The sequence below is a fragment of the Myotis davidii genome, unplaced genomic scaffold, assembly GCF_000327345.1.
Source record: "Myotis davidii unplaced genomic scaffold, ASM32734v1 scaffold546, whole genome shotgun sequence".
Classification (NCBI taxonomy): Eukaryota; Metazoa; Chordata; class Mammalia; order Chiroptera; family Vespertilionidae; genus Myotis; species Myotis davidii.
Genome location: NW_006297836.1, coordinates 236,348 through 246,366, shown reverse-complemented (window position 1 = coordinate 246,366; position 10,019 = coordinate 236,348). Strand labels below are relative to the sequence as shown.

Genomic DNA, 10,019 nt, shown 5'->3' with positions numbered 1-10,019 from the left:
TTTATTGATTTTTTACAGAGAGGAGGGGAGAGGGATAGAGAGTTAGAAACATCGATCAGCCACCTCCTGCACACCTCCTACTGGGGATGTGCCTGCAACCAAGATACATGCCCTTGACCGGAATCGAACCTGGGACCCTTCAGTCCGCAGGCTGACGCTCTATCCACTGAGCCAAACCAGCCAGGGCCATCATGGCCCTTGATTGCATTATTTTCTCTTGTGCTTGATTTACTCTCAGGTTAGCACAGTAATGTGCTGTACAGGCCTATGAGCAATAGGCTGCATCATACAGCCTAGGCATGCAGTAGGCTGCACCATCTAGGTTTGTGTACAGGCACCCTAAGATGTTTGCATAACAGTACAACCACCTAACATTTCTCAGAAGTCTCCTTGTCCTTCAGCAGTGTGTGACTGCATTTAAGGTTTTTCTATGTTTTCACTATCTATTTATATAAAAACCCTGGGTGTAGTGCGTCACGACCGAGGCTCAACCAACCGGAAGGAAGTCAGTCCTGAAGGGGTCGTCTTGGCAACGGCTGTGCCCTCCTCGAGCTGTTTCCTGGAGCTGTTTCCCTTGAGGGCAAGGTTTGAGACAGGAACCGGCCTTCAAAGCATGGACACGACCAATCAGTTGACCGCCTGACTGGTCACTATGATGCACACTGACTACCAAGGGGAAAATGCTCAACACAGGAGCTGCCAACCTGCAGTGGCTTAGCAGCAGCGATTCTCGGGTGGGGCACCCCGAAACCAGAGAGGAGGGAGCCCGATTCCTTGCGGGGCTGCGCGATTCCACCTTCAGCCATGGGTTATGTTGTTGTGGGGCAATGTCACCCCGAATCTGGTTTACTGCACACATGCGTCTGCATTCCACACCTTGTACCACAGCAACTTTGCAGAGTGCCCTCTCGCACTCTGGGACCCCTCAGAGGATGCCTCAGGGGAGAGCCGGTTTCAGTCCCATCCCCACAGGCCAGGCTGAGTGATCCCACCTGCCAGAGGGAACCCAGCTCACTCCACAGATGCCGTTCGAGCAACAGTGCCACCCCAGGTGCAGCCAGCTGGGGAGGGACTGCAGGAGGTTGGCTCCAGGGCATGTCTGGCCCATCTGGCTCAGTCTCACCCCGCCAGCCACCTTCTAATTAATTTCCTTTCAATGTGCACAAATCCGTGCACCGGGTCACTAGTTATAAATATAATGCAGGTAATGGTTTTATAAATTATTCACTGGCTTTTCCCTTTTGCTGTTCTGTGTTTGAAATCATTCGCTCAGTGGACACTTATTGAACACCTACTGTGAGCCTGGCACTATTCCAGGCAGGTAGCAAAACAGACACTCATCCTGGCTCCTGTGGAGCGCCCCTGCCCCTGCCAGTGGAGGATTCAGATTATTCAAAGGCAACAACAGGTGTTCCAGGCAGAAGGTGCAGCAGGGCACAGGCACTGGACTGAGAGAGCACCCATGGTAAGTTCAAATAGCAGCAAAGAAACGAGAGTCAGCCCCGCTGGCATAGCTCAGTGGTTGAGCATCGACCTATGAACCAGGAGGTCATGGTTCAATTCCCGGTCAGGGCACATGGCCGGTTTGTGGGCTCAATTCTCAGTGTGTGGCATGTAGGAGGCAGCCAATCAATGATTCTCTCTCATCATTGGTGTTTCTATCTCTCTCTCCCTTTCCCTTCCTCTCTGAAATCAATTTTAAAAATATATTTTAAAAAACAACAGAAGAGCTGCATTTTTCTGAACATCCAAGTTCAGGGTTAGTAGCATTTGGGACTTTGCTACACAAACAATTTGATGAGCATCCTTACACACATCTTTATAGTCTTTATATCTTGTCCAAGTTCCTTAAGTTGCTGAATGTGGAACTGTTGTGTTATAGGCTATGACCATTTTATGGTTTTTTATATTGTTCCACAGAATAGCTGTAACAATTTACACTCCAAGCTCATAGCCCTCTCTCCTCCCACTGTCCTGTACATTGTGTTATTTCATCAGTTTCCTTGATATTTTTGGCCATTATGTTTGGCAATATCTACTTAATTTTGCCTGTATTTCTTAAATTCTTGAGGTACCCTGAGGCTCAATGCCCCAGAATTTTCTAACTTTTTTTTTCAAAATATATTTGTATTGATTTCAGAGCGAATGGGAGAGGGAGAGAGAGATAGAAGCATCAATGCTGAGAGAGAATCATTGATTGGGTGCCTCCTGCACGCCCCACACTGGGCATGGAGCTCACAACCCGGGCATGTGCCCTGACCGGGAATTGAACCGTGACCTCCTGGTTCATAGGTCGATACTCAACCACTGAGCCACACCAGCTGGGCTTCACTTCTTTTTCTGAAGTATAGTGTGCCTACAGAAAAGAGCACAGATAAGTTTTCAGCTCTAAGAATGATCACAAAGTAAACAAATTAATGGGCTCCCCCCCTTCACATCACCAGTTCCTCCTCACCCCTAATGTAACCACTGACCTGTTTTCCAGCATAATAGTCTTGCTTGTTTTTAAACTTCATAAAAACTAAATCATATGTATGAATTCTGTGATTTTCTCCTTCTACTTGCTTTATGTCTTAAGATCCATCATGTTGGTGCTTGCAGTAGTAGTTAGGCTGTTTTCATCCATTCTGTGTAACATCCTATTATATGAAAAGGACTCTACTCACTTAGACCATCAACTGTAGAAGGTCATGTGTATGGTTTCGGGGTTTTACCCAATTGAAATAAAGCTTCTATAAATATTATTGCAGGTCTTGTGGGCCACATATGCAAGAATTTCTCTAAAGAATACACCCAGTGATTGACTTGCCGGGTCAAAGGGTCAGTGCACACTTCACTTCATTATACAGTGCCAGCTTCCCAAAGTGATTGAACCAATTTATACTCCTACCAGCGAGCAGGAGGAGTGTAATGTTCTCATTAGCCCACTTCCTTGAGAACATGCAATATCATCCGTTTTTCAATTTTTGTCAATCTTATGGATGAGAAGTTGTATCTTATTATTTTTTACTTTGCGTTTCCCCTGATAACTGATGAGATTAAAGGCCTTTTTAAAAGGTTTTATTGATTTCAGAGAGCAAGGGAGAGGGATAGGGAGATAAAAACATCAATGGTGACAGAACCATTGATCGGCTGCCTCCTATACATCCCCTACTGGTGGGATCGACCCACAACCCAGATATGTGCCCTGACTGGGAATGGAACCATGACTGCTTGGCTATGGGTCGATGCTCAATCACTAAGCCATGCCATCTGGGCAATTAAAGACCTTTTTCACATATTTATGGATCATTTGTCTTTCTCTTTTATGAAATTACTGTTAATGAATTTTGCCCATTTTTCTTTTTGATATTTATTTTATATATTTAAATGCCATTTAACAAAGAAAAATCAACCAAAAAAATGAGTTTGCGTGTCACCTTTGACACGCGTGTCATAGGTTCGCCATCACTGCCTAGGCAACAACTACATGAAAATAAAAATTGTATTAGTTTCTTTCTTACTAACTTCCGCAGGCCGATACGCTATCCACTGAGCCAAACAGGTCAGGGCCAGGAATTCTTTATATATTCTGTATACTAATGCTTTGTAGGCTATAGATATGGAAAATATCTTCTCCCAATTTGAGGATGATATTTTCACTCTCGATGTGATGTATTTTGATGAGTAGAAGTACTGGTTTTAATGTAGTCAAATTTGGCAATCATTTTTCTCTGTTAGTGTATTTGATGTCTATTTAAGAAAGCCTTTTCTATACCCCACCCCCCAAAAAGGAAACACTTTTCTACTCCAAAATCTCAAGTCTCCCATATTGTCTTCTAAAAGCTTTGTAGGTTTGCCTCTCATATTTAAGTCCTTCAGCTACTTGGAATTAATTTTTGTACGGTGTGAGGTAGAGTCCAATTTTATTGTTTTCAATCTTGTAAGAAGCTAGCCTCTTCCACTCCTAAACTTTGAACTGAACGTTTGTGCCTAAGGGCAATTCTAAGAAATGAAAAAAGCAGGTACTTGCAATAAATTCCAAGGAGCAAGATCAGATTCTGAGTAGTGAGCACCTTGAACTGGAACTGGCTGACCAGAAGAAGGCATGGGATGTTGAAAAAGGACAAGCTGTGTGACCATCCATCCTCGGAGTCAGCTAACTCGCTTGCCCAGTACTTTTCCACCCTGAGCTCTGCCTCAGTAAAAACTTTAAATTGTGTCCAAGGAGTCACCTTCTCTGAACTTCTTCCAACCGCAGTCGTTTGGATAGAATGTTTGCCTGCACCTCTAACCAGTCTGTTTCTGTTTTGATGATATGGCTTCCAACATGCCCAGTACCACTTAATGCAAGTCTGTCTTTTCCCTACGGCTCTGTAGTCATGTTACCAAAGGTCTAAATATGCATAAATCTGCTGGTTTGGCTCAGTGGATAGAGCGTCAGCCCTCGCTTGGGCTGAAGGGTTCCAGGTTTGATTCCAGTCAAGGGCACGTACCTTGGTTGCAGGCTCGATCCCCAGCCCTGGTTGGGGCGTGTGTGGGAGGCAACCAAACGATGTGTCTCTCTCACATCGATGTTTCTCTCTCTATCTCTCCCTCTCCCTTCCACTGTCTCTAAAAAAATCAATGGGCAACTAATAAAGACCTAATATGCTAATTAGACCGAACAGCAGAATGACTGTCCCGACAACCTTCCAGATGAAGCGAGGGCTGTGAGGGCCAGCTGAGGCTTCGAAGGCTGGGCCCCTTGCACGAATTTCGTGCATTGGGCCTCTAGTATGTATATGTATGTGTGTGTGTGTGTGTATATATATATATATATATATATATAGCATAAATCTGCTCCTAATCTCTCTTTTGTTCCACAGTGCTATTTGTCTATTTCTGTGCCTCTATCACACTCTCTTAATTACCATAACTACAGGTCTTGGTATCAGGAAGGCAGATCTCCCCACCTTGTTCTTCTAGAATGTTTTTGCTCTTCTTGTTGTTTACAACTCCACACCTATTTTTAAATTAGATCGTTGAGTTTCACACAACATTGTTGAGATGTCTATTGGACTTGCATCGAGTCTACAGGCCAGTCTGGGAAGAACTGACATCTTCATAAAACCGAGTCTTCCAAACCATGAACACGAGTTATCTCCCCATTTTTTTTTTTTTAGCTTTTCTTTAATGGGTTCCAACAGAGTTTTATAATTCTCTCCATACAGTCTGTATAGTCAGATTTATTCCTAGGTATTTGATCATTCTAGATGCTGTAATAAATGGTGTTTTTTTCAATTACATTTTCTGTGTGTTGTTGGTGTACAGGAATGCAATCAATTTCTGTATAATGATTCTAGCCAGCAACCTTACTAATAGTGCTTATCATTTGAATAATTTATCTGTAGGTTTTCAAATATTCTACAAAGACAATAAGTAACTGCAGATAGTAACAATTTTGTTTCTTCTTTCCCAATCTTCATACCTTTATACTCTTGTTGTTGTTTTGTTAATCCTCACCCAAGGATATTTTTCTGTTGACTTTTAGAGAGAGTGGAAGGGAGGGGAGAGACAGAGAGAGAGAAACATTGATGTGAGAGAGACACATCGATTGGGTTGCCTCCCAATTGGTTGCCTCCCACATGCTGGGGTTGTGGGCTTGATCCCAGTGTGGGGGACTTGCAGGAGGCAGCCGATCAATGACTCCTTCTCATCATTGATGTTTCTATCTCTCACTCCCTCTCCCTTCCTCTCTGAAATCAATAAAAATATATTTTAGAAAAAAAAGAAATCGCTTAAAGTTACATTATCCACTTAAAGTTTGTCAGGCCACCTAGGCAGTGTGACTTTGGGCAACCAACCAGTGCAAGGGCCAATCTGTACTTATAAAACTTTGAGAGTGAGTTTTTTTTTTTAGCCCCTGGTGGTAGATTCAATTAGTAACCCTACAGAAAACTGGTTTGTGGTTGCCAGGGGCCTGGGGAGGGGATTGGGAAATGACTGATGATGGGTGTGGGAATGTTGAAATTGCTCTGAAATTAGATGGTGGTAATGGTTGTACAACTCTGTGATTATACTAAAAACACTTGAATTGCTCACTTTATTGTTTAATATATTTTTATTGCTTTCAGAGAGGAAGGGAGAAGGAAAGAGAGATAGAAACATCAACGATGATAAAATAATAATTTTAAAAAAACAAAGAAACATCAAAGATGAGAGAGAATCATTGATTGGCTGCCTCCTGCACACCCCACACTGGGGATCGAGCCCACAACCCAGGCATGTGCCCTGACCAGGAATCGAACCTCCTGGTTCATAGGTCGACACCCAACCACTGAGCCACACCAGCCGGGCATAAGTTGTTCACTTTAAATGGGTGGATTTTATGGAAAAAGACTAAGACAGAAACTATTCTTAAGGATTGATATCAATCACTGTAGTTACTTGACATATAAAAATGGGAACATTGGACCCAATTTATACCTCTCAAACTCAGTCTGAACAGACTCATGGAAGCTCTGACTCCTACCACTTCCGGACGCGGCACTGAACTGTGGCATATAGGATCTGACTCCCCAGTGACAGCCAGGACCAAAGTAACACAATTCAAAGGTGTGAGGAAATTAACGCCCAGTTGGGTGAACTTTGACCAGTGAGAGAGATGAGGTCAAAACCTGCTGGCAGATCAATTTCTTTCCCTTCCTTGACAGTTTTGCTTCTGGCTTTGTTTTCCTGTGAACCCAGAAACCAATCTTCTAGTTATAAAATCTTATCTTGGGTCAGTCCCCAAAGGAGGCCTGCTTCATGGGGAGGTGGGGGAAATGAAGAAATATTTGGCTCAGGAGAAAGAACAAAGCCATGCGTTCTACAGGTTCTCTTTTGGGACAAACAAGGCAACTCTGGTTCTAAATATTTTGTATGCGCATAGACTCAGCGGTTCTCAACCTGTGGGTCGCAACCCCTTTGGGGGTCGAACGACCCTTTCACAGGGGTCGCCCAAGACCATCGGAAAACACATATATAATTACATAATGTTTTGTGATTAATCACTATGCTTTAATTATGTTCAATTTGTGACAATGAAATTGGGGGTCACCACAACCTGAGGAACTGTATTAAAGGGTCGCGGCATTAGGAAGGTTGAGAACCACTGGCCTAGAAGAAGGCTCAGAAGGTTACCCCCCAAACTGGGGAAGGTTGTTTCCTCTAAGGAGTGAGAAGGAATGAAGGAAGGGTTTTTCTCTATTTTACATATGCATGTATCTCTGATTTGTTTTCTTCTTGTTTCATTAATATTTCACTGTGTTAATATACCAAAGTTAATGGGCATATGAGTTGTTTTGGCTATTCACAAAAGTATATCTACGAACTTTGGTGTACATGGTCCCTGTGGTACATATTTAAGAATTTCTCTTGGGTCCGGCTGGCATGGCTCAGTGGTTGAGTATCAACCTATGAACCAAGAGGTCATGGTTCGGTTCTTGGGTCAGGGCACCTGTTCGAGTTGGGGGCTCAACACCAAGTGTGGCGCGTGCAGGAGGCAGCCAATCAGTGATTCTCTCTCATTACTGAAGTTTTTTATCTCTCTCTCCCTCTCCCTTCCTCTCAAATAAAAATATTTTTTTTAAAAAATAATTTATCTTGGAAGGTAGATGCATGTTCAATTTTAAGAGATAATGGGGAACTGTTTTTCCTGTTAAGTAGCAATTGTTATTCCCACCAGGAGTGTTCAAGAGCTCATATGGACTCACATCTCCACCAGCTGCTATTAATTTTTGATAATTGAGTGAGTATACAGTAGAATTTCATTGTGGTCTTGATTTGCATTTCCCGTATCACTAATGAGGTAGAATATCTGTTCATATACTTGTTGGTCATATGTATTTCTCCATCTATGAAATGTTTACTCATGATTTTTACCCATTTCGCTACTGGATTATTTGTGATTTTCTTATTATTTTGTACATACATGTATGTATATATAATATACATATACATATATATTCATAATAGAAATCCTTTGTCACTTGTGTTTATTGAAAATATTTTCTCCCAATGCACACCTAGTCTTTTTTGCTTTTGGCTTTGTCTTTTGATGGGTAAAAGTTCTTAATGTTAACAAAGTCAAAGTTATCAATATTCTGTTTTATAGTCAATGGTTTGTCTGCATTGTTTAATAAATCTTTTTCTATCCCATAGTTCTTTGCCAATGTTTTCTGTTAAGAGCTTTAAAGTTGTGTTTATGACATTTAAGTCTTATCTACCTGGAATAGAGTGTGTGTGTGTGTGTGTGTGTGTGTGTGTGTGTGTACGGCATGGGGGAGGGTTACGGTTTCATCTCTTTCAGTATAAATACCATTTTCCAGCTTCACTTAATGAAAAGTTCCCCTTTACTTACCACCTCTACCATATACCACCATTTTACACATGCAAGGTTATGTTTCTGTGTTCTCTAATCTATCCCTTTGTTCAGTCTATACCTGCACAATATCACACTCTTAATTTTAATCTCTCTCTCTCTCTCTCTCTCTCTCTCCTTCTGTAGTCCCTTAGGGCAGTGGTCGGCAAACTCATTAGTCAACAGAGCCAAATATCAACAGTACAAAGATTGAAATTTCTTTTGAGAGCCACATTTTTTTTAAATATATTTTATTGATGTTTTACAGAGAGGAAGGGAGAGAGATAGAGAGTTAGAAACATCGATGAGAGACAAACATCGATCAGCTGCCTCCTGCACATCTCCCACTGGGGATGTGCCAGCAACCCACGTACATGCCCTTGACTGGAATCGAACCTGGGACCTTTCAGTCCGCAAGCCGACGCTCTATCCACTGAGCCAAACCGGTTTCGGCATGAGAGAGAGCCACATTTTTTAAACTTAAACTATATAGGTAGGTCCATGGTTATTAGCTTAATTAGGGTACTCCTAAGGCTTAGGAAGAGCCACACTCAAGGGGCCAAAGAGCCGCATGTAGCTCGCAAGCCTCAGTTTGCCAACCACGGCCTTAGGGCAATCTTGGGGAAGGGAGCCATCAATCATGTGAGCTCAGCTTCTTACCAAACAAAAGTGGGTGATCTGGCTCCAAACTCTTGCCCTTGGATTTCCTCCTGTTGGTTGAGTTACTGGATGGTCCAAATAAGATTACACAGAGCAATTAACTGTGTATAATACCGTGAGGTTATTAGCTTGGTGTAAAGGGGACCAGGTTGTTGTTTTTTTAATCAGGTAAAGGTTTCTACAGTCAGTGAACAGCCCTGAGTCCTGCGCAGTCCAGTAAAAAGTTTTGTTTTAACACCATTAAGGCGTTAGGATGCTATGGAATCCTGTTCCAATGTCGTCCCCCTTCGCTTCCACTGATCTCTCAAAAATGTGGTCCATCAGCAGCAGGTGTGGCCCAACCAGGTGAAAACCAGTTTGCTTTGGGAGGCCATAGGGTCTTTGATCATTGAACAGCAAAGTATAGTGCCGCCCCAGCCAGCACTGCACAGCAATGCAAATGACAGCGTACCTCCCGCGCAGGAGCCCTAAAGGCATTTTCGCAATGTCTCGTACCCGCATCCATTTCTGGGTAGAGCCTGGAGTCCAAAGGGAGGCCGTGGAAGCCCCTAGATCAGCGGTTCTCAACCTGTGGGTCTCGACCCCCTTGGGGGTCCTACGACCCTTTCACAGGGGTCGCCTAAGACCGTCGGAAAACACATATATAATTACATATTGTTTTTGTGATGAATCACTATGCTTTCATTATGTTCAATGTGTAACAATGAAAATACATCCTGCAGATCAGATATTTACATGATGATTCATAACAGTAGCAACATTACAGTGATGAAGTAGCAATGAAAATAATTTTATGGTTGGGAATCACCACCACATGAGGAACTGTATGAAAAGGTCGCGGCATTAGGAAGGTTGAGAACCACTGTCCTAGATGCTTTCTGATCTCCCAGGACTTTGGCCAAGGGAGTGGGCCTCACGCTCAACCAGCCGGAGGCTGGGGGGCGGTCCCTGGCCTGTTTGGCGCTGTTTTTACTCCTCGGAGCCCTTGGGAATTTAG

The 10,019-nt window shown here is 43.0% G+C and overlaps 1 long non-coding RNA gene across 1 annotated transcript in view; it reads right to left on the bottom strand.

Annotated features, from left to right (window-relative positions):
* The window catches only part of LOC107184656, a 29,152-nt gene that overhangs the window by 3,180 nt on the left and 15,953 nt on the right, over positions 1-10,019 (bottom strand). The window contains exon 2 of the long non-coding RNA XR_001515553.1: positions 6,855-6,861. This is a non-coding gene — a long non-coding RNA (uncharacterized LOC107184656). The remainder of the gene's footprint in view (positions 1-6,854; positions 6,862-10,019) is intronic.